The 24,398-nt window shown below is 42.3% G+C and overlaps 1 protein-coding gene across 1 annotated transcript in view; it reads left to right on the top strand.

Annotated features, from left to right (window-relative positions):
* Nucleotides 1-24,398, top strand: part of LOC100068447 (butyrophilin subfamily 3 member A3) — an 89,013-nt gene that overhangs the window by 56,041 nt on the left and 8,574 nt on the right. The window contains exons 9-10 of the transcript XR_011429621.1: nucleotides 19,259-19,279; nucleotides 19,369-19,395. The gene's annotated coding sequence lies outside the window, so the exon portion shown is untranslated. The remainder of the gene's footprint in view (nucleotides 1-19,258; nucleotides 19,280-19,368; nucleotides 19,396-24,398) is intronic.

Below are 24,398 nucleotides of genomic sequence, written 5' to 3' on the forward strand. Positions count from 1 at the left end.
ACAAACACTGGTGTGACCTACGAACAGATGACAGCATATCTGCAGCCTGGGGGAAAGTGCCCTCATCTACTGCAAATGTCCACAGTATCATAGCAGCCCCAAAGGTGCAGTACAACTGGCAAGACTGTGAGAGAAGGCAGCTGCATCCCTGAGCCCCTGTGTGATCACTCTCTTGACCAGTGGGAGAGTCCACAATCCCACAACAGCCACAGGGAGAGGTTCTGGCCCAGGGCCAAGGGGGGCGGGGGGTCCCACCCGTCAAGCATAATAGCTGGTATGACCTAGGACCAGATGGTGGCAGAGCCATGAATCTGGCGATCAAGCTCCCAGCCGCCTCAGAATCCCATACCACTGAGGCAGTGCCTAAGAGGGGAGCACATTTTCTTGATGGGTCTGTGAGGCATGTGGCAGCAACCTGAAGCCCCCGTGTGATTATTCCCACAGTTAGTGGGAGACCCCACAGGGCCACTGTGATCCCAAGAGGTGGCCTAGGCTTGGAGAGGAACAGCTGGAGGGGATCCTAGTGGGAATAGAAGACCCAGCTCCTGGCCCTTCTCCCCAGTGGCAGTAAGCAGAAACCGTGACCAAATTCTATCTATATGCAGAGGCACAAATCCATGCCATCAAGCAGTATGAAAAAATATATTCAATCTCCAGAATAGAAGGAAAATGGCAAGTACCCAAAAATCAATCCTGAAGACACAGAAATATATAACCTAAATGACAAAGAATTCAAAATAGTTTTCATTAAAAAACTCAATGAGTTAAAATATAATACAGATAGACAACTCAACGAGTTCAGGAGCTATGTCACAAAAGAGCTTGAAACTATAAAGAGGAACCAATCAGAAATGTTGGAGATGAAGAACACAATGGATGAGATAAAGAAAAATCTGGATTCCCTAAACAGTGGTGCTGATAATATGGAGGATAGCATCAGCAGTCTGGAGGACAGGAATGTAGAAATGCTTCAGATAGAAGAGGAGAGAGCTAAGACTAAAAAGAAATGAAGAAACTCTCTGAAAAATATGCGACTTAATTAGGAAATGCAACATAAGGATTATAGGTATCCCAGAGGGAAAAGAGAAAGAGAATGGAGCAGAAAGATAGTTCAAAGAAATAAATAGCTGAGAAACTCCCAAAACTTGGGAGAGAGCTGGAAATCCACCTTACAGAAGCCAATAGATCTCCAAACTTTATCAATGTAAAAAGACCAACCCCAAGGCATACAGTAGTAAAGCTGGGAAAAGGCAATGACAAAGAAAAAATATTAAGGGCAGCAAGGCAGAAGAAAATTATCCACAAAGGAACACCTATCAGGCTGTCAGTGGGTTTCTCAGCAGAAACCTTACAGGCTGGGAGAAAATGGAATGACATATTCAAAATTCTGAAAGAAAAACACTTTCAGCCAAGAATACTCTATCCAGGGAAAATATTTTTCAAATGTGATGGAGAAATAATAACTTTCCAAGATAAAGAAAAGTTAAGGGAGTTCATTGCCACAAGAACTGCCCCCACATGCAGGAAATCCTCAGGAAGGCCCTCATAGCTGAAAAAAAAAAGGAAAGGTGTTACAAAACCCTGAGCAAGGAGATAAGTAGATAGACAAAATCAGAAGATTGCAGCTCTCCATCAGAACAGGTTAGCAAGTGCTTAATTATAAGAGTAAAGATAAAAGGAAGGAAAACACCAAGAACAAATATAATCTTGTCATTTTAATAACAAACTCACAATGCAAGATGAAATAAGGTGTGACAATAACAACTTAGAAGCAGAAGAGGAAAGCTATGGAACCAGTTTAGTCTGAGAAAATAAGAGGCTATCAGAAAATGGACAATCTCATCTATGAGATTTTTTATGCAAACCACATGGTAACCAATAAACAAATAATTAGAACAGAGATACAAATTATAAATAAGGAGAAAACTACGAAAACCAGCATAGAACACTACCTAACTGAATTGCTAGTCCAAAATACATGGAAGAGAAACAGAGGAAATGCAGGAGAACTGGAAAATGTGAAACAAAATGGCAGCATTAGGCCCTCAGATGTCAATAATCACTCTAAATGTAAATGCGTTGAATTCTCCAATCAAAAGACACAGAGTGGTAGGATGGATTAAAAAACAAGACCCAACAATATGCTGCCTCCAGGAAACACATCTTAGCCCCAAAGACAAACACGGACTGAGGGTGAAGGTATGGAAGATGATACTCCAAGCTAATTGTGAAAAAAAAAAAAAAAAAAAACAGGTGTTGCCATGCTTGACATCAAAAGTAAAGGCAACAAAAGCAAAAATAATCAAGTGGGACTAGATCAAACTGAAAACTGCACAGCAGAGGAAACCACCAACAAAGTGAAAAGACAACCTACTGAGTTGGAGAAAATGTTCATAAATCATATATTTGACAAGGGGTAACTATCCAAAATATATAAAGAACTCATACAACTCAGTGGTAAAGAAAACAAACAATCCAACTTAAAAATGGGCAGAGGAACCAAATAGACATTTTTCCAAAGAAGACATACAGATGGGCAACAGGTACATGGAAAGGTGCTCAACATCACTAATGATCAGGGAAATGCAAATCCTAACCACAATGAGATATTGCCTTACACCTAATAGAATGGCGATCATCTAGAGACAGGAAATAACTAGTGTTGGTGAGGACGTGCAGAAAATGGAACCCTTGTGCACTGTTGGTGGGAATGTAAATTGGTGTAGCCACTACGGAAAACAGTATGGAGGTTCCTCAAAAAATTAACAATAGAACTACCATATGATTCAGCAATTCCACGTCTAGGTATTTATCTGAAGAAAACAGTAATACTAACTTGAAAAGCTATTTGTGCCCAATGTTCATCGCAGCATTATTTACAATAGACAAGATTTGGAAACAACCAAAGCATCCAATGGTGGAAGAATGGATAAAGAAAATGTGGTAAAGAAAATATTATTTAGTCATAAGAAAGAAGAAAATTTTATTTGTGACAACGTAATTGGACCTCATTAAGCTAAATGAAATAAGTCTGATAGAGAAAGAAAAATACTATATGACTTCACCTGTATGTTGAATCTCTAAAAAGTCCAAGAACCTGAACTCTTAGATACAGAGTACAGACTGTTGGTTGCCAGAGGCAGGGGTTGGGGGTAGAGGTGGGTGAAATGGATGAAGGGAGTCAAAAGGTACAAATTTCCAGTTACTAAATAAATAAGTCATGGGGATGTAAAATACAGCATGGTGACTGTAGTTAATAATACTGGATTGTTACTGGAAAGTGGCTAAGAGAGTAGATTGTAAAAGTTCTCATCACAAGAAAACCATTTGTAACTCCATGTGGGTAATGGATGTTAACGAGACTTCTTATGATCATTTCATAATGTATGCAAATATTTAGTCATTACGTTGTAGATCTGAAACAAATATAGTATTATATGTAAACTGTATCTTAATTTTAAAACCCCACAAGTTCAGATAAAATTATTAAGAATTCCAAGATGGCAACAGCAGAGCATTAAACCAAGTGTGGGGCCCTTCTGAGCGTAGGGTCCTGTGCAACTGCACAGGTGACACCCTGTGAAGCCAGCCCTGTTTCCTTCTCTTTATAACCTCTTGGAAATGCCCCTCCTCTTCAGTCCTGTGGCCTCTGTCCATGTTACTGTAAGTTCCCCCCTGGACTGTCACAGTAGTTTTGCTACTTCCTGTTTCCTTAACTGTCCTTCCACCACATTGTCCTGAGACCTTCACAGAACATACATTCAACCTAGGCCTCTGATTCCCTCTTCACTTAAATCCTTCCATGAGAATAAAGTATAAAATACTACACATGGTGTCCAAGGCCCTCTATGACCTGCCCCCATCTGGCTCTACAGTCTCATCTTCTCCACACCCTCAACCCCTGACACGCAGTCTTTATACAAGCAAACGCCTGACTGATGTGTAGTGTTGTCAGATTAGCAAATAAAAATACAAGGTACTAATTTATATTTGTCCCATGCAATATTTAAACATTCTTAAAAAAATTATTTACTGTTTATCTGAAAATTAAATTTTAACTTGGATACTATCTATATTAGTCACTCTCTCTCTCCTTTTCTCCAAGTCACACCTCAGAGGCTGCCCCTTCCTGGAAGTCTCACTGGTCTCTCCCATCACTATCATGGCACCAACACATGGCTCCTTGTTAGTATAGTCTGTGCTGTTTGGCCCCCAGCAGACTCTGGGATCCAATAGCCTGATTTCAAAGTCTAGAAAGAGTCACTCCTATCTAATTGTGACAAGTTACTTAATCTCTTTCTGCATCACTTCCTGCATCTGTAAAATGGGCATGATGAGGATGGTGATGGTAAGAGGAACAGTGCCTGCCTCCGAGGGTTGTCCTAAGGACTCAGGATTTCACACATGTGTGAACCACTTAGAATGATTTCAGATACATGGTAAATGGTAACTTTTTGCTGTTTGAATGACTTGCCTGTGAATTCTTGGCCAGAAGGATCACATCTCTAGCTCCTCGTACAATCCCTGGCACACAAATGATGCTGCTTTTTGAATGAACTTGTCTGCTTTAACTCCAACCTAGAACCTTGAGGAGGAAGATTATAAAACCTTAGCTGGTCTAGGGACTTACCAAGTGTCGAGAAGGCTCCTGTTAACAAGGCTCCATTTTTCCCAGGCCACCTGGGTGTCCTTTCTGGGGCAGCTCTCCACCCTGGCTTCTCTCCTTTCACACTTCTGCTTATTTTGAGGCCTTGTCACCTCCCTGACTCTGCCCTTCTCCCATCTCAGCGGCAGTGTTTTGCTAGATCTGCAGCTGACCTGTCTCTGCAGGCAGAGAGTGGAGGCTACTATGCACCCCCGAGCCTGGCCTCTCCTGGTCCCTCCTCTGAGCCAGGCTCTTCTGCTCCTGTGACCCAAACCTGTCAAATGCCAGAGACTCAACATTTCATATCACTCAGCCGGAGGTTCTGAAAGACAGAGGAAGCAGAAAGAGAAAGGAGAGATTGGCAAGGAACATTCTGGGTGAAACCCTGAGGGAGAACAAGAAACTCATATCATCCCTTTCATGTTACTCTTTGGGCAAGTAAACTCAGGGGGCAGGACAGAGACCTCCTGCGCTTTGGCCAAGGACCTTTGCACTGTTATGTGTTCTCAGCTGGCTGACACTTTTCTCTCCTGCTCTCATTGGCTGGCTGTGGTCACCAGCGGCCTGTGCCAGTCTTAGCTGAGGATCAAAACAGGGCAAAGCAATGAGGGGAGGGTCTGATGAATGACAGAAAAAGTTCAGAGGTCAGGCTTCACAGTCAGACAGAGCCAGGTTCAACCCTGGCTTTGCAGCTCACTAGCCCAGTACTTTGATCCAGCCTGTTTCCTGCAAAAATTGGGATCATAATACCTCTGTGGCAGGTTTCTTGCAATAAAGGATAAACAAAAACTCACCCCCTGGGGCTCACTTGAGTCATGGGGAGGCACACAGCCCCTAGAGCAGGGGGAGCACTGAATAACTACTGGGTGTTATTATTGGGGTCTTAGAGAGAGGGTACAACAGGATTCTGAAGCATGATCTTTTCCCAAGAAGGAGCAAAGTTAGGAGGAATAAAGGAGAGATTCTTCCTCTCCTCTTCTGTGATCATCTTCATTTAGGAGAACTCCCTGGTTTTAATGTGAGATGGTGATGGGAGGCTCAAGAATTCTTTACAGAGGAGCAGGTGTGTTTCTATGTCTATGTCTTAGGGGCCAAAAGCTACATATGCACAGCACTTCTAATGCAATTGAAGAAAATGTCAACAGATTAAAGAATGGGAAGTGACATAGATTTGGGAGGCATTATTCTTCTCCATAATCCTCAACGTTGTTAAATATGTTTTCACATTACAATGATTGGGAAGGCAATGTTGGGTGTGAAGAATACTGGCAGTGAGTTGGAATAACAGTCACAAGTTTAGTCAGAGAAGTCCACAGCTGTCACTGTGGTAGGGGATGTTAAGGAAAAGAGTCATTAAGCCACCCTGGATCTGGGTGTTTGCTTTGTTTATGTAAGTTGACAGGGGAAGGATTGGATGGAAGATGAAAAGGATCCCACAGAATTGATCATATTCCGAATTTTCAGAGTCATGTTCCTCAAACAGACATCTGATTACACTCCTCTGAGTTCCCAAACCTCCTGTGACTTCCCATTGGCTCCTGCAGTCTTACTGGAGTGGGGGATGCTATGGAGATTTGTAATTTCTAAAATAATTTCCACATTTTTTTGAAAATTTGCCTTACTGTCACTTTAAATCTAAACAAACACAATCTAAGCAGACTGTATATGGCAATGGTTAACATCATTGTAATAAATTATCGCTGAGTGCTTCTAGTTTCCAAGCCAACTGCTATGTTTATAATCCCGTCAGTGACGAATGAACTCCCTACTAACACATTTTAACTTTTTGTATTTTTATTTTTTATTTCTTCTTTAGAGATATAATATTCTCATTTATTTTTAAGTTTTCATTAAAGTATAATACACTTAAAGAAAAATATCTATGTCATAAGGTCGTAGATCAATATTTTTTCACAAACTGAACATTCCGTGCAATCAGTAACCAGATCAAAAACTAGAACCACACCAGTACCCCAGAGCTGTCCCATCTTGTCCCTTCCAGTCACAAGCTCCCCTGAGGATAAATGTCCCTGACATCAACAACTGCTTGTCCATGTTTTGATACTGAGATGAGTAGGATCATACAGTGTATACTCTTTTATGTCTGGCTTCTTTTGCTCATCATTATGTTTGAGATAGTTATCGTACTGTTGACCCATTATTCTGTTGACAAGATTCAAGTTGTTTCCTGTTTGGAATGGTGATATTAAGAACTTTTCAGAACATGGTTTTTGGGGAACATAGACATGCATATCTTTGGGTATGTATTGCCTTTAAACATGTATCATCTTTAAACATGATATTATGACTGGATAATTTCTTGGAGGGACTTTTGAAATGTGTAAACTTATTTTTATAGAATAAATGATTTATTATCAATAAACAGCACTCTGCCTCATTTAGTTTCAAAATTGTAGCTGCTGCAGCAAACAGTATCAGGCACAAGTTCCTAGCTAATCTCAGAGATGGTGGCACTGCCCGTAGTCACATCAAATGACTTACCTATGTTTATCGCAAGGAAAACTATAGAAGAGACATCTCAACTCTGGCGAGGAGTTTTATCTGTTTTTTATGACCTCTCGAAGCTCTGTCTATTCCTTCAGAGCAGTACCAGTTACAGGGCAGCAGTGACTTAAGGAGCTCTGTTCAGAAACCTGAATGACCTGAAAACTGATTTTTGATTCATTTCTATGGGGATTTACCGCTTGTTAGGTGCTGAATTGTAACCCCCAAAGTTTATATTTTCAAATCCTAACCCCCAGTACCTCAGGATGTGACCTTATTTGGAAATAGGATCATTGTAAATGTAATTTGTTAAGATGAAGCCATTAATGTGGGCACTAATCCAGTATGACTGGTGTTCTTATAAAAAAAGGCAGATTTGCAAACAGAGACAGGCACAGGGTAGAATGCCATGTGAAGATGAAGGCAGAGATCAGGGTGATGCTTCTCTAAGCCAAAGAATGCCAAATTGACAACAAACCATCATAACGTAGGAGAGAAACATGGAACACAGCCTTCTCTCACATCTCTTAGAAGAAATCAATCCTGAAAACACCTTGATCTTAGACTTCCAGCCTCCATAACTTTGAGGCAACATCTGTCTGTTGATTAAGCCTCCCAGTGTGTGGTACTTTTCTATGGCAAAGTAATAAATCCCCCTTTATAACGTGGTAACCTGGGTCATTGCCAATTTGCCTGATCTTTAATTTGGCTTTTATCTTGGGCTTAACGAGTGGCTCTTAGAACTGTGTAATCTTGGGTAAGTCATTCAATTTCTCTAAACATCAATGTCTTCATCTGTATAATTAGGATAACAATCATACCTATATCATAGGATTATTGTGAGAATTAAATAAAATCTGCATATAAACAACTTCTTAAAATATTTCTAAATAGTACCCTTTTTTAATATTAGCTGTTATTATTACACAATAAGTCACAAGCTCAATAAAGTCCCAAAAGAAGAATTTGTACAAGCCAAATTCTCTGGAATACAGAAAAAGGAACAAAGTAAGTAAATAAATATAAATTATCCTTAATAACAATTATGGAAAAGGACAGAAAAGCTGTAGTTAGACTACTTGAAGACAAGAAAAACATGATATCAAAATTTATGGATACAGCAACAAAATAGTTCTTGGATAAAAAGGCATAGCTTTTAAGGGTCTCATCTTTTTTTAATACAATATTTTAAGAGAAAATTTTTTGTTCTGTGTCGGTTGCCAAGAACATTTCACCTGCTACATTTTCAGGTGCTTCTTTGGGGTCTTTTTTTAACGTTAACTAATTAATTAATTAATTCAGCACCAATACTCTACTTTTTATCTGTCGCCGTACATATGTGTCTCTTTACCTTTTAGCCCTTCCCCAACCCACTTTTCCACTAGTAAGCACTATTTGTTCTCCTTTCTGTGTATTTAGTTGTTTTTCTTCCACACCAGTGAAATCACGGGGTGTTTGTCTTTCTCTGTCTGACTTACTTCGCTTAACATAATACCCTCAAGGTCCATCCATGTTCTTGCAAATGGCACAATATTTTCTTTTGTATGAGTGAGTAGTGTTCCATTGTGTATATAAAACATGTGTTCTTTATCCGTTAATGCATTGATGGGCTTTGGGGTTGCTTCACATCTTGGCAATTGTGAATAATAATGTGATAAACATAGGAGTGCATAAAACTTCTTGAATTATTGATTACATGTTCTTTGGGTAAATACCCAGTAGTGGAATAGCTGGATCATATGGTATTTCTACCTTTAATTTCTTGAGAAAGCTCCATACTGTTTTCCACCATGGTTGTACCAGTTTGCATTGCCACGAACAGTGTATGAGGGTTCCCCTTTCTCCACATCCTTTCCAACACGTTATTTTTTTTCTTATTAAATATAGCCATTCTGATGCATGTGAGGTGATATCTAATTGTAGTTTTGATTTTCATTTCTCTAATAAGTAGTGATGTTGAACATCTTTTCATGTGCCTGTTGGCCATCTCTATATCTTCTTTCTTTCTTTCTTTCTTTCTTTCTTTCTTTTATTTAGTTTTTTTGGTGAGGAAGTTTGGCCCTTAGCTAACATCTGTTACCAATCTTCTTTTTGCTTGAGGAAGATTGTCACTAAGCTAACATCTGTGCCAATCTTCCTCTATTTTGTATGTGGGACACCACCACAGCATGGTTTCATGAGCAGTGTGTAGGTTTGCACCCGGGATCCAAACCCACGAACCCTGGATCACCAAAGTGGAGCACGCAAACTTAACCACTATGGTGCCAGGCTGGCCCCACAACTTTTTTCACAAGCAATTTTATTGCTGCTTTTCGTCAAGTGATTTGTGAGGCCCTATATCTTATAGTTCCTCCAGAACATCGATTCCCTGCCTGGGGTTTCAGAGGAGAAGAGAGCACTTCTCTCAGCAGATGCCAGGGAATGGACAGAAGGGCCCTGGGGCAGTGCTTGTCCCTGTCTCAACTTGTTCCTGAGAGGCAGTCCTGGAGTCTCTGCTTACACTGCCTCCTGGAGGGAGCCTGACTCTTATCAGTAATGGCCAGGTACCTGGGGACAGATTGTCAGTATCATTGGGGGTGAGTAAGCATTTAGGAGCTAAAGATACCCAGATAAAAATACCCCGCTGATCATTTTAGATCATATAACTGAAGGTACTCCTACATTTATCTTGCAAATGCAACATTGTTGCACCAAGTATTTCAGAACTGTGTTCTTCTACCTGACAGGTGTGCTGAAGTTTCCAAGGGAAAGTGCATTTTGTGTGAAACTTGCTTTAAAGACACCAAAGAAATAAATAAATAAGGATGGAAAAAATAAATAAATATGAATCAATAGGTGGATAAACCTAAGGATACATTATAATAATACAAGTATGGTAAAATATTCACTGTTGATTCTAGATAGTAGATATATATGGTGTTCTTCCAAAAATACTCTTAATTTTGATCTATCTTTGAAAAGTTTCATGATAAAGTGTTGATGGAGGGGGGCGAGGAGATAAGATGTGTATTTTGCTGCTGATAACAGAGACCAGATGTACCCCTGTCTTTAAAAACACAAGGGTTGTTTCCCTTTCATATAAAATGAATTCAGAGAGCAGCAGACCAGAGCTGGCCTGGCACCTCAGAGCAGCATCCATGCCACAGACTCCTTCTGTCTTTATGCTCTGCCATCTCAGCATGTTCCTTCTATTCTCAAGGTTGCCTCATGGTCATAAGATATGTTTTGCACTCCAGCTCCAAAGACCATGTTCCAGGCAAAAGGAAGGAAGAAAGTAGGATATATGCACCTCCCTTGAGAAACACAACCCAATAACTTCCACCTAAAAATCCTTGGCTGGAACTTAGCCCCTTGGTCTCTCCTACCTACAAAGGGGGTGGGCACAGTGCAGGACCCCCCAAAAACCAGGTTTGATTACTAAGAAGAAGAAGGGGAGAGATATGGCACAAGCAACTAGGCATGTCTACAGCAGAGCCTAAATACAAATAGTTAGAATATAATCAAATTCTATCAGCCAAGGTCACAACAAAGCCCTAAGAGCGTTCACCATTACCTTGAGATGCAAATAAGTATCTTGGGAGGCTCTAGGCCACAGGTACAACCAGTTTGTCCCAAAGACACCTTATAGCAACAGCATTCACAGCCTATCCAGAGTCTAACCTCAGAGAATACAGAATCCTGCAGGCAGAGTAGAAACAAATACATGTGAAAATACAAATGTAGCACAAACAAGGCACAGAGGGTGAAGGACACTGCTCAGCAACACTCCAAAGAAGAATGTTCTGCAAATGTAAGACATGTCCATCAGTGACTGGTAGCATTGCCTCTGGAAACCTGAAAATTAGATGATGTGGTCGTGGATCTGAGACTTGAGTTTGAGAGGTACTGAAAAGGTAGAGTAGATCTAGTTTTCTTTCCATTCATACTTCCATTTGGCTCTGTTGTAAAAGATGTCTTCCTCCATGTGCCCACCTACACAGATGTTAGCGAACAGCCACGGAAACATTTTAATTAATGCACATCTTCTTCTCCTCACACATTAAAATCTTGTATTTTTTCTTCTTAGCTCTGCTGATAAATCTTTTATGATATAAAAGTCACAAAATAGGTTTATATAATGGAATACTGATTATACACAAACATACACATGAATGATTCAAACGAGTAAACACAGAGAGACGCAAATAGTGTGGGAATGAAGGCTGGAGGTTTTCTTCTTTGTGTACAATCCAATATAGTTTCAGTTTTCATTCTATCCTTCCCCACTGGTGTCTCCCAGCAACTGCCCCCGCTGAGACAATCAAAAAACTAATTCTCCCAAAGAAAGACTCTGTTACTATTTCTCACAGTGAGTAGCCTTTACTTCTTTTCCCTTTCTTTGAGAGCCAATGGTAGCTATAATGGAGAACTACTGAGTCCCTTCATTCTGTCGGCTGTGATCTTCAGATGGAAATGCCAGGGGGTAAGTGGGGGAAGTTGGTAAAAGCCAGGGCCACAGGCCCTGAAAGGACAGAGGCTAAAAAGCTGAGAATGGGTACAGGGAAGTCCTCACACAGAGAAAGGGTTTTGGTGCTTATGTTTGTGGTGAGGGAATGGGTGGTGGGGGCAGGAGGCAGTGTAAAAGGTAAGGACCTGCATTGGGAAATTTGGTGGGAGGGAGACAACCTGAATAAAGAAACTTGCCAACTGCATTCTCTTAGGAACTTACTGTGGTCAGAAAGGAGTAAAGGACTCTTACATTCTCTCCTGGTCATCTCTGGGAATGTATCCTAAGAGATTCTAAAAAGAGGTGCCTTAAAGATTTGTATGTAAAGATGTTCATTACAGAATTATTTGTAACATAAAAAAACTTAACCAACCTACATATACAACTTACATATACATATCTACAATTGGAGGATGGATAAACAGCACATTGTCCAATCATAAAGGGATTTCCATACAGTCATTGGGAAAGATGTGTTTAATAAAGAGTTTTTTACTATAATTATAACAAAATTGGACCCACTTTGGATATTTAAATTGTATCTAGACTTTGCTATTGAATATTTTATGATGATCAACAGCTTTAAACATAAACCTTTGTCTTAGCACCTAATTTCTTTTCTTTAAGAGTAATTCCTACACATAATATTTTTAGATCAAAGGATGAAAGCTTTCCAAGAGGTTTGATATATATGGCCAAAATATTTCCAGAAGTAAGTACATTCCCATGAAGTGAGGTATAGGATTACCATCACTGCTTATTTAAATTTTATTCTATTATATTTTTCTCTATTTTAAGATTGTCTATAATTGGGAGCAAAAAACAATAAATCTCCTTAAAAATAGGTTTAACCATAATCTCCACCTGAGGACAACAAATAAATTGAAAGGCAGAGGATGTACTGAAAGGCAATATTTTGTCTCAGCTTGTGCCCATGTTTAAGACAAGGGTCTGAAGGAGCATCAGCTGCACAGACTTCTGTTCCCTTGTCCCCCGGCAGTTCCCGAACTTACAGGTACTATGACTGGGGCCTCACGCTGGTTTGTTTTGGAGGAGTTGGTATTTTCTGAACAACTAATATGTTGCAGTCGCTATAATTACTTGTAGCAATTTTTAATTGTCAAGTTAAACATGAAAACTTTTCAAATTTAAATCATTCAAATGACTTTCAAAGTAGAGGGCACAAAGGACAAAAGTATCTTTTACTCAATCCCCCAAAACTCAACGTAGCATGTACCCTTTTAGACCTCTCTTAAAGCAATTACACGTATCTACAAACATGTATGTACAAATTTATAGCTTTGTTTGTGTTTTATAATAGAATCATTAGTATTGTTCTGCAATGTGTTTTTCGTTCACTTAATATGTGTTGAGTATCTGGGTTATCTGACTGTAAACTAGTCTCAACTGCCATATTGAATTCCTTCATTGAGATGAGCCATTATCTAACTAACCAGTCTCCTACTGCTGGCCAATTAGGCTGTTTATCTATTTTTGGGTTTTAAAAATAATGCTGCCGTGTCATCCTTACACATGCTTTTCTCTGGACCCATGCAAGCACTTTGCTGGACTAGATATCTGGAAGTGGAATTGTTCTGCCAATTATGCATGTTCTGAAGTTCATATTTCACCTTCTTTCATCAGTGACTGGAGTTCAAATAGTTTGTGGCACATCACCGAGATCACAAGGCTTGTGAATGAGAGTGTCATTACCTAGTTCCCACACACTTTTTGTTCCTACACATAACACATACTGGGTATGGCACATAGTGTGTACTCTCTAAATGTTTGTTGAATGAACGAAAGTAAAATGAGTGAGACTGGGCTCATTCCTAGGTTTCCTGTTCATTAACCTTGTGACTAAGAAGCGGTGGGTTTAGACCCTGACTGACACCAGAGCCTCTGCCAGGAAACTGCCTGAATCTTAACCAAAGTCTCATGGGTGTGTGATTTGAACTTACTGATGGCCATGGGTTCGGCATGCAGGAGTCCACAGTGTAGCTTCCCTGATGGGCACACCCTTATGTCATTTATTGGCTCTCCATTGTAGCTGACATCTTCATGGAAGGAGAGGATACATGATGGAAGAAGACCAAGGGAGAAGGGAGGGGTTAGGTCCAGAGTTCTCAGTCTCATCTCTGAGTAATCCACCTAGGCCTGCTCTCAGGCTCTCCACTATCTAGGTATGCAGCCAATTCTGAGGTGGTTAGGATGGAAGCCAAGCTAGAACTCTGGCTAGAATCAAGCCTTGCCAGCTGTCGAAAGCCCCACTTTCCATTATCAGAAAGGTTCACAGTCATTCCTCAGACTATGCCTAAAAGATGGTGGAGGTGTTTTTCTGAGCCAAGATACAGTTGTGAGCTCTGGGCAGGGAGTTGGGAGTTGCAGTAGCCTTTCCTCTGAGCTAGAGAACCTCAGTAGTTTGTAGAGGCATGAGGTTTGTTGGACTGCTGTGTGCTCCTAGCTTGACATATTTGTCCCTTCTTTGCAAATGCCAGCTCTTATATCTCTGCTTCTAAAAGCGCTTCTCTAGCAGTGGAAAGACTAAGACCAGGGAACTTATCCATTGCTGGTGAGCCCAGGGAGCATCTTCCAAGAAATATTGGTGAACATCTGGGGAAGGGAAGATAGGAAAGGAATAATTTCCTCCCCAGGGATGTTTCTCCTCCAAAGGACAATTGTAAACAAGTGTATTGAGGCACATTGAGTTGTAACACTCTTACATGCATATCCAGGGCATGCTGGCTACGTGAAACAACTTCATCAAAAAATAGTAATAAATACATTAGTATGGGCAAGTCCCAGTGGAATCACAGGAAAGTGGGCTCTTTCTCTAAGACAGACCAAAAGAGCACATCATTAACGAGGCAGATGCTTGTCTTCACAACTCTCCACTTCCCCTCCTGTTGGATGACAACCAATTAATATGATCATCTAAACCTATTTAAAATGCTACTGAGTATTGATAGGATAATATGTTACTCCCTCATGCATTCTCTCATTCAACAACTATTTACTGAGGGTTTCATGTTGTAAAGTTTTGTTGCACAGCAGTTAACAAAGTAAACCCATATTCTTGCTTTTTGGAGCTTCCATTTGAGCAGGTGGAGATAGACAATAAACACAGGATATGTTGGATAGTGAAAATTCATTGGGGAAAAGAGAGCAGGCCCAGGGGATGGGAGCAGTTTGCCATAATGCTTTGGTCGGAGAAGGTCTCATGGAGGAACTGACTTTAGAGGAAAGACTTGAAGGAGGTGATGGAGTGAGTCTTGTGGATATCTGTGGGAGAGAGTTCCAGGGGAGTTCCAGGGAGATGGAAGAGACAGGGCTGAGGCTCTCTGTGCCGGCCTGTTCAAGGGCCAGCAGGAAGGAAAGTGGAGTTGCAGCAGATGAGGAGAATAGGGGAGAAGTGAGACGTGCAGGTCCCAGAGGGCCACGTGGGCCGTGGTGAGGACTTCAGCATCTACTCTGAGTGAACTAGGGGCTACTGAAAGGTGCTGAGCAGAGGAGTGACATGATGTGACTCAGGGAATGTTCTGGCCGTTGTGTTGAGCATGGACTAGAGTTGACACAGGGGGAATCAGGGGACTCAGAGAGGATGGTCCTGCATTAATCAGAGTGTGATGGTGGAGGCTTTGACCTGATCTAGCACGGGAAGTGTGGAAAAGGGAAAGATTCTGACCATCTTTGGACAGTAGAGCTGAGGATTTCCTGAGGGGTTATGGTTAGTGTACATACATATAAGACCACAAACATAACATTTATGTTAAATGTACGTACATTTAACATTACATACTTTTCTGGGTGGTTTTCCATGTTACAACCCAAAGGTTAAGAGACTCCCAAGGAGACATTTTGGTAGAGGAGGATCACAAATTGCCACACTAGTGACTGTACTTCACCCTGAGTGGGTCCTGGGGTGAATGCCCTCATGCTGGCCACCTGGGTCTTTGCAGGGAAGTAGGTGGTCGGGGATATGAAGGATAAGGAAATATCTTTTCAGAGATAGCATGCAGTTATTTGGGTTCAGTTGTGTTTCAGATCGCTTCTGTGGCCCCTCCAGTGCACACTGTTGTGGGCCCTGGGAGGCTGACCTGTAGGACAGCATCTGTGCTGCCAATGTTCTCCAAACAAAGACCTCCAGAAATACACCTGGTATTGACCAATTTGTGTTTATTAGTTTTTGCAGGGAAGGAGAATGTACACCATGTGGAAACCATGGGCTGTCACAGTGAGAGGGTGTTAGAGAAGCATGGTGTAGAATGTGGACTTTTTTATTAGGGGAGTTAGGGGAGGGTTTACAGAAGTGTGGCTTTGCTCTGTATTGGATGCTGTCAGGAAGGCTGTGGGGTTGTGATGCTATGGCTGGGCATCAATAAGCCTTAACTAGGAGGAAGACTAGAATGAGGCTAAAGCTGTAATTGGTCAAGGAGCAGTAGTCACTCATAGCCAGAATAGGGAAATGTTTGAACGTGACTGTAGTTTGGACTGTGTTCTTGTTTTTCTTGTTGTTCAAGCATGATTGTTAATGGGTCTTGTTTTTGTCTTGACTCATCACAGTGACAAAGAGCCCTTGTCTGATGTTGATGTTCTGTGAAATTACCTATTTTCAACAGGAGAACACAGAGTATAGGTTGTTTTTCTTCTTTTCCCAGGGCTCTCTCTTGCCCTGTGACTTCTGCCTGGGTTTGGTCACTGGGGAGACATAGCAGAAAATGTGTGGAAGGAGAGAGGAGAGAGGGGTCAAGGTACTTATCCCCCTGGCTTTCCCCTTGCAGAATCACCTCTAGCTGGCTGCATTCCCTTCTTGAGGATCACAGCTCCTCTCAGGAAAGCCCTCTCTACAGGACTCTCTTCTTTTAGGTCTTTGAAATGGCTTCCTCTCCACTTCCCTTTGGGCCTTTGGGGTGGGTGGTAATAGCTCCACTCTTCTTGGCTGTGGAGTATTACTCTATCCCATGTAGTTTTCCCCTCAGCATCACCATGCTTTTGCAAACAGCTCCTTAATGAAACCACCCTTGAATTGTCTAATGTGAGTCTGCCACTAATCTCTGTTGAGATTCTCATCCATACAGGAGGCTCCAAAGAATTCAGGCTCATTTTTACTTCTACAGCACTGGGTTCTGATCTTCTCATTGAAATGAAGGGTTACAAGGATGGAGGGATCCATCTGGGATGTATGTCGACCAGCTGGTTTACTCAGCCCCAAATACAGTGGAGAGATGCCAAGGGAGGGGTCATCCCAGCTGTGGCTGCATCCTTGGTTATACATGGAGCCAACCTGTATGCAGTCACAGCATCTGTGATCATGAAAGGAAGCTCTGAGGAAGGGGTATCCTGTGTCATCAGAAATCCCCTCCTCAGGCAGGAAAAGACACCTGGGATTTAGCCTGCTTAGCCTCAGTTATTCTATGCTGAGCTGTGGCTATTGAAAGACGGACGATATGTGATTCCCTGTCATCATCTGTTCCAGTACTGGGGGCAGGCATGGACATGTGGCACCCAGGCCAGACACAAATCTACATGAAGTCCTCAGGAGAGCCCTACTAGTAGCAATATCCAACCCCTGCACACTCTCCTGCCTTTGACAGTATTCCACTTTGAGTTACTGGAGGCAGAGGAGGGTCCTGACTGAAGCCCTGGCCCAGCCCAGAGCCTGAATCAAAGTGATCCAAAGAGTGAGTCAGTCAGAGGAGCAGAGAAATGTGACTATCTGAGAAAGGGCTGTGGGGAGACTGCTAGGTGGGTGTGGTTCAAGGAGACAGGAGGTGTGAGTGTGAGGTCAGAGGGCTCCTTGAAGGAAGGGCTCTCTCTGATTCTTTTCTTTACTCCTCCTACCCAACCTCTGCACTCAACACAGCGTCTGGCTCACAGCAAATAGACAGGGGTCTCTGCTTATAACTTCAACCCTGCTCATCTTGTTCCCTTTGCCTGAGCTTTGCTTGGCTTGTCTATTTCCAAATTCAAGCTCCAAGTGGAAAACAGTATTCATTCATTCCACTAATATTTACCTTGAGTCCTCTGTGTTTAAGGTTGCCTGATTTAGCAAATATAAATACAATGTATTATATTTGGCAATCCTACTTACCTTCTCTTTTAGGTTTTGGGAATCCAGCATAAGACAAAGCAAAGAAAAATTTCTGCCTCTGTGAAGTTTACATTCAAGAGCAGGGAGACAAATAATAAATAAAGAGAAATATAAGTTGATTACAACATGATGTTATGGACAAAGTAAGGCAGGTTAGGTATGCATTGGCCATAGGCTGTTGCATTTCTGTCCATTTATGACTCTGTTCTGGCTGTAAGGGTAGTTTTTATTTTGTTAATTTAACTTTTCTATACATAGGATATTTCACTGATTTTGCAACACTTGAAAAGGCTTTCTCATCATGTGGAATCGTTTTTCTGAGAGGCAAACAAAAGATTTACTCTCATTTTTTCAACTTAGTATTTATGGGATGCTTACATAATGACCATTGTGCACTAAGTGCAGAGGAGAATTCACAAGAAATACATGCATAAAAGTTCATCTAAATGGTCAAGTTCTCTTCTCATGGTTTTCTCACTGTCAATAGCACAGTCAATAGCACAGGTAACATGATCAAACTCTCTGTTTTATAGATAGAAAATTAAGAGAGAGGGACTTTGGATGGCTTGACAGAAACTGTATGAGGAGTTTGCAGAGGAGATGGGACTAGTCCTCAGGGCTTCTCACTCTGTTGTCCCTCCCCTGCCAAAAATTAACAATTTAATGTAACTTGAGTGGCTCCCATGTTCAAGATGATTTTCAGTGGAAAACTCTTCTTCCCATGATTTGAGGAAAAGGGAACAGTGTCCACCCATTCCTCCAGATCTCAGTTTCATATTTCAGGGGTTATTTGTGGCTTCCTGATTTAAGTTCCCAGAGAGATTTTTGATTTTTTGTTTTCTACAATGACTCGCAAGGTTTCTTGGCTTCATCACCGTCCAGTGGGAGAGAATAGGATAAGGCAGGAGGAACTGTCCCACCCAGGCCCCTCCCTGGCATTGGGCTGGACCAGGAATCTTGGAAAGTCCTTGAGGCATCCTCTGTGTGCCCCAGTACCACACTGTCTTTGGCCCTTTTCTGCTTTTCTCTGCAGGAATAATGCTCAACAATTCCAGCTCAGACACAATATTCCTCAAGGACTTTCCTTGGGCAGAAGCTCACACTTCACTCTTCCTTCTTTTGGGACTTCTCCTAGTGGATGCAATGGGGTTCATCTGGAAACTTCTCTGGAAGAAAGAGTGAGAATACTGGACGAAAAGTAAAGCAATCAGAAGACCAAGACAGGGAGGCCCAAAGAAGATTGTGGTAGACGGGGTTGGACAGAGGGAAGGGAAAGGACAAGCATCAAGAGCATCAGCAGAAGCTGTCATTGAGATTTTTCATGTAGTGTTTCATCATTCAACACCAACAACTCTGCTCCATTTCCTTCCCCACCTGTGACCCTGACTGTTCCCTAGTCCTCCTAGTTCTGGGACAGCTCCCAGTACTCACTGCACATAGCCCAGGAAGGAGTCTCCTAGTGACCCTTTTGCCCAGTAGACCTGCCTCCTCTGCTATGGATGGTACTGATTAACTTCTCGTCCTTTTGCAGAGAAACTCCAAAGAGAACTCAGTAAGTTCTGTGCTTACTTCATCTCTGTGTACTATTTAAGACCCTCTCATGTGCCAGTTATGTCATGAGGTTTCTTTGTTCTACTTGAGGCTGGAGAAAAGGCAAGAAAGTGGATGGTGAGTAAATTGGAATTTTTGTTTTTAACCTAAGACTTAATCTGCATCATTTAACAGGTTCATTTATTTTTACTCTTTCCCCCGAGGCCTTGTTCACTCCTACGCAATCTGGACTTAACCCATATTATCCCAACATCTCTTGGTCACACCTCATGGATGCCTCAAAGGGTTTTAAAACCTGCGTCCAAAACTGAACTCCATGTCCTTTCCTGTCCACCTGCTCTTCCTCCTGTGCACCCTTGATTCCTCAAGGCTGCCTCCACCCACCCAGGTGGGCTCCTTTCTCTCCTAACCCCTCAGGGCAAGTCCTTTCTACTGCTTAGCCCAGGATTCCTTCTCAGCATAGACAATACCTCCCAATTTTTCTCTATTCTCTTGTCACAGATCCCTGGGACTCAGTTTCCCATAGCCCTTCTCTTCACAGTTGACACCAGCAAACCACTGTAACTCTTTGGTTTCTGTTTCCCTTCCTCTGAGAGATACTGCTACCTTTTATCTCTTAAGGCTTTTAGTTTAAATAAATATCAGGAAACAGAAAAGAAATCTGGAAAACAGAGAGAATAAGCAACATATTGCTCTTTAATATTTGTTACAGAGGTCAGCCAGCTGGGTATGGTTGAGTTCATATGCTCCATTTCAGCAACCCAGGGTTTGCGAGTTCAGATCCTGGGCCCAGACTTGCACATCACTCATCAATCCATGCTGTGCCAGCGTCCCACATACAAAATAGAGGAAGATGGGCAGAGACGTTAGCTCAAGGCAGACCTTCCTCAGGAAAACGAAGATTGGCAATGGATGTTAGCTCAGAGACAATCTTCCTCACCAAAACAAAGAACCTAAAAACCCCCACAAAGTTATTACAGTATTGATCACAGTCTAGAGTTTCAGAGTAAACTTCCTAAAATAGACATCATGTTACATTTCTCTAAGTTCCCAAACCTCCTGTGACTTCTCATTGCCTTCTGTAGTGTTAGGGGAGTGGGGGATACTTTGGAGATTTGTGAATTCTAAAATAATTTTCAAAATTTTTTGAAAAATGGTCTTAATGTCATTTTTGTGTATGTGTGTTTGAGGAGGATGGTCCCTGAGCTAACATCTGTGCTAATCTTCCTCTACATTATGTGGGATGCCACCACAGCGTGGCCTGACTAGTGGTGCTAGGTCTACAACTGGGATCCAATCTGCGAACACTGGGCGGCTGAAGTGGAGCATGTGAACTTAACCACAACACTACACCGCCTTTCTGGTCCTTAATGTCATTTTTAATCTAAACAAACACAACCTAAGCAGACTCTGTATCACCTGGATAACTTCCTTGTAATCAATTATCTCTGAGTGGTTCCAGTTTCTAAGCTCGCTGATATATTTATAATCACATCAGTGACAAATGAACCCCCTACTGTCAGATTCTAACTTTCAGTGCTGCAGTTTCAAAGTGGCTCTCTCAGTGTTTGAAGATGTGTTTCAGATGGATTCTAGAAATTAGTTTTTGTCTAAGAAAGTTTCTTTTATAACTCAACTGAAGAAAAAATACCCTAAAAGATAAAGTCCAATCCCTGGATGTATTATCCTTGCATTATAGGCACTCAGTGATCCAGTTTCCCTGTGTCTGCTCCATCCTCGGACAGGCCCTGCCATGTGCTGCCCTGCACTGGCCTGACCACACCACCTGCAGTGCCCCAAATGCATCACTTAGTTTCACACCACTGTGTCCATTTCCTCTGCCTGTTCAACACCCTTGCAAGCTCCTGTTTATCCTACTTACTGGGAAAAAGGAAAAAAGGTAACCTCACCTCTCTGAAACTCTATTATCCTCACCTAGAAATTGAATTAATTATACCCACCACTCGGATCAATGTTCGGGAATAAGATAAGCTGTGGAGAGCACCCAGTAAGGATGTAGCACATGGCTGTGATCAGCGAACTTTAGCCATTATCCTCATCACCACATCCTTTCCCCACAGCTCTGATGGTGATGCAACCCCCCACCTCAGAGAGAAGATAGAATAAGGAGGTCCAAAACTTCCTGCCCCACCACTTGCACCTGACCTTCCTGATCTGTTTGCTCTGATTTCAACAGAGCACATGTCCTTTCTCCCATCTGAGGCTATTTCTTCACCATCATCTTGGACCCTCACTCTCCAGCTTCCCTCAGGGCTTCTCTATTCAGCCCATTCATTTATTCATTAACTCAATAAAGATCCATGAGCACGAAATACGTGCCAGTTACTATTCTAGGTGCCTGGGACACAGAAGTGAACAAAATAGAAATTCTGCATTTGTCAACTGCATACATCTCTCCTGTCTAGTGGAGGGAGACAGACATAAAACTAAATAAATAGTAAAATACGTGGTGTGGCACGTGATGATAAGTGCTGAGGAGATAAATAAATTGGAGTAAGGAATATGGCATCAGAAGTTGCAATTTAAAATAGGGTGGTGATGATGTAGGGGGGCAAGTCACAGGACTAACTGGGGGAAGAGCATTTCAAGTAGAGAGAACAGCAGCACCTAAGCCCAGAAGCAGAAGTATGTGGGGCCTGTATGAAGAGTAGAAAGAGGCTGGTGTGGCTAGAGGACAGGCAGTGACCAGGAGAATTGGAGGGGACCGTATCAGAGGGATTTGGTCTTGATCACTATCGTCTGGCCTTGGCTTTGTCTGTGAGAAGGGAGCTACTGACAGTTTTAAGCAGGAGATGGACTGGATCTGGCTAGTGTTTTAAGAAGTTACTTCAGATGCTAAACTGAAACCATGCTGTGGGGAGAGATGGCAAGATGGAAACCTGAAAGCCAGCCAGGAGATGCCACAAGGATCCATTTGAGAGAAGAGAATGGCTAAGACCTAGGGGAGCAGTGGAAGTGATCAGGGCTGGATTTATTATTTTCCAATAGAGTAGAAATGCTTTGCTGATGGACTTAGATGTAGGGTGTGAATAAAGGTAGGGATCAAGGATGACTGCAAGGTCCTGGGCCTAAGAAACTGTAAAGATGGAGTTGTCATTTACTGAGATTAGAGAATTGAGAGAGAAGCAGGTTGTGGGGGCAAGGGAAGGAGGTGCACAGGAATCGAAGTTCGATTTTGGCTGTGTCAAGGTTGAGGAGCCTATTAGGGATCCAAGTGAAGATGAAGAGTAGGCAGTTGGAGAACCAAGTGTGCAGGCCAGGCAAGTGGTGAGGGCTAGACATATAAATTACTCTTTTTGCTCATCTGTATCTTCACTAGTGACTCCACTGTCTCCTTTTCCTTCCATATGTATTAGTTATCTATGGCTGCATAACAAATGACCCCAAACTGGGTAATTTAAAATAGCACACATTAATTCAGAGTTTCTATGGGTCAGAAATCTAGCCACTTCTGAGCTTGGTCCTCTGCTCAGGTTTTCACAGGGCTGCAATCAGGCATCAGCCAGGTTCTCATCTCCTCACCTGGAGTCTCCACTGGGGAAGAATCCACTTCCAAGCTCACTCAGGGAGTTGGCAGAATTAATTTCCTTACAGCTGTAGGACTGAGGCCCCAACTTCTTGCTGGCTGTTGACTGGTGGTTGCTCTCAGCTCCCATAAGCCACCTCAGCTCCTTGCGATGCAGGCCTCCCACCGTAACTGTTTTCTTCTTCAAATCCAGGAGGGGAGAGAGGGCCTCTAAAGTGGGCCAGCTGGCAAGACAGACTCTTATACAACAATGTCATCATGGAAGTGACTGCCCATCGCCTTTGCCAGATTTTATTGGTTAGAAGCAAGTCACAGTTTCAGCCCACAGTCAAGGGGATGAGATTACACAAGGATGTCAACCACATGACGGATGACCATGGGGGGCTACCCTGGATTCTTCAGCCACACAACAGGCTAGAATGAATACAAGCTTCTTCCATCTTTACCAGCTCCTTCCATCTCCCTTCCCTGGGCAATATGCTTCTCCTCACTTCTGCCCAGGGATCTACTTCCACACAAGCAAGGTACGAGCAAAAAGAACACATGAATGGCCTCCACTTATATGCTGTGATGACTGATCTCTCCTCTACCACACCATATACATTGTTCCTTCCAGTCACTAATGGCCTCCCAGTCACTTACGCATTTCTCTATCCTTTCTTCATGGACCTCCCTGAGTAGGTCTTCCTCCTTAATTTGGCTTCATCAATTCCCAGGATCCCCTTCTGGTCCTTTCTCCACTTCAGGGGAGCTCCTTCTCAAATTCTTGCTCCTCTTGCTCCATAACTGCTAATATTCCTCAAGCTTCAGTGCTGGGCTCTGTTTTCATACTACACATATTCCCTACAGAAGCCAATCCATTTCCAGGGCTCTACCCTGTAAGCTGACCACCCTTCCACCACCAGCCCCAGAATTTCTGGGTCTAAGCCCACTCATGCCCTGAGCCCAGTGCCCACTAGACAGCTCCCATTAGAGGCCATGAAGGCATTTCACATTCAGTGTAACCAAAACTAAACTCCCACCAACCCTGTCCTCCCTCTTTATCTGAGTGAATGACACCATCTGATTGTCATTTTCAACTCCTCTCACTCTCTCTCATCTACACATCTGACTAACAGTGAAGTCCTACTAATTACACTTCCTTTAAAGTAGCGCAGCTTAGTGGTTAGAACACAGACTCTGGAGCCAGCCTGCCTAAACTCAAGCCCCAGCTCAGCCAGTAAGCACTTGTTGGACCTTGGGTGAGCTATTGAACCTCCCTGGACCTCACCTTCCTCATGTATAAAACGTGAGAAATAAGAGGATCTACCTGTTTGTGTTGTTAATACATGTAATGCCCTAAGCACAATGCCAAGCTCATAACAGTTTCTATATAAGTATTAGCTATTATTAATAGTAGTAATCAAATATACTACTCTCTTTTCTGACCCCAAGGCAATGGACTTGCTTCAAGTTCTTGTCATTTTTTCCCTGGAGTATTAGAGCAGCTTTCTACTTGGTCTCCCTACCTCTTCCCATCTGGATCATCAAAAAAAGGACAAGCTACATTGTGCAATCCCAGGAAGCATCATTC

The sequence above is a fragment of the Equus caballus genome, chromosome 20, assembly GCF_041296265.1.
Source record: "Equus caballus isolate H_3958 breed thoroughbred chromosome 20, TB-T2T, whole genome shotgun sequence".
NCBI classification, from domain to species: domain Eukaryota; kingdom Metazoa; phylum Chordata; class Mammalia; order Perissodactyla; family Equidae; genus Equus; species Equus caballus.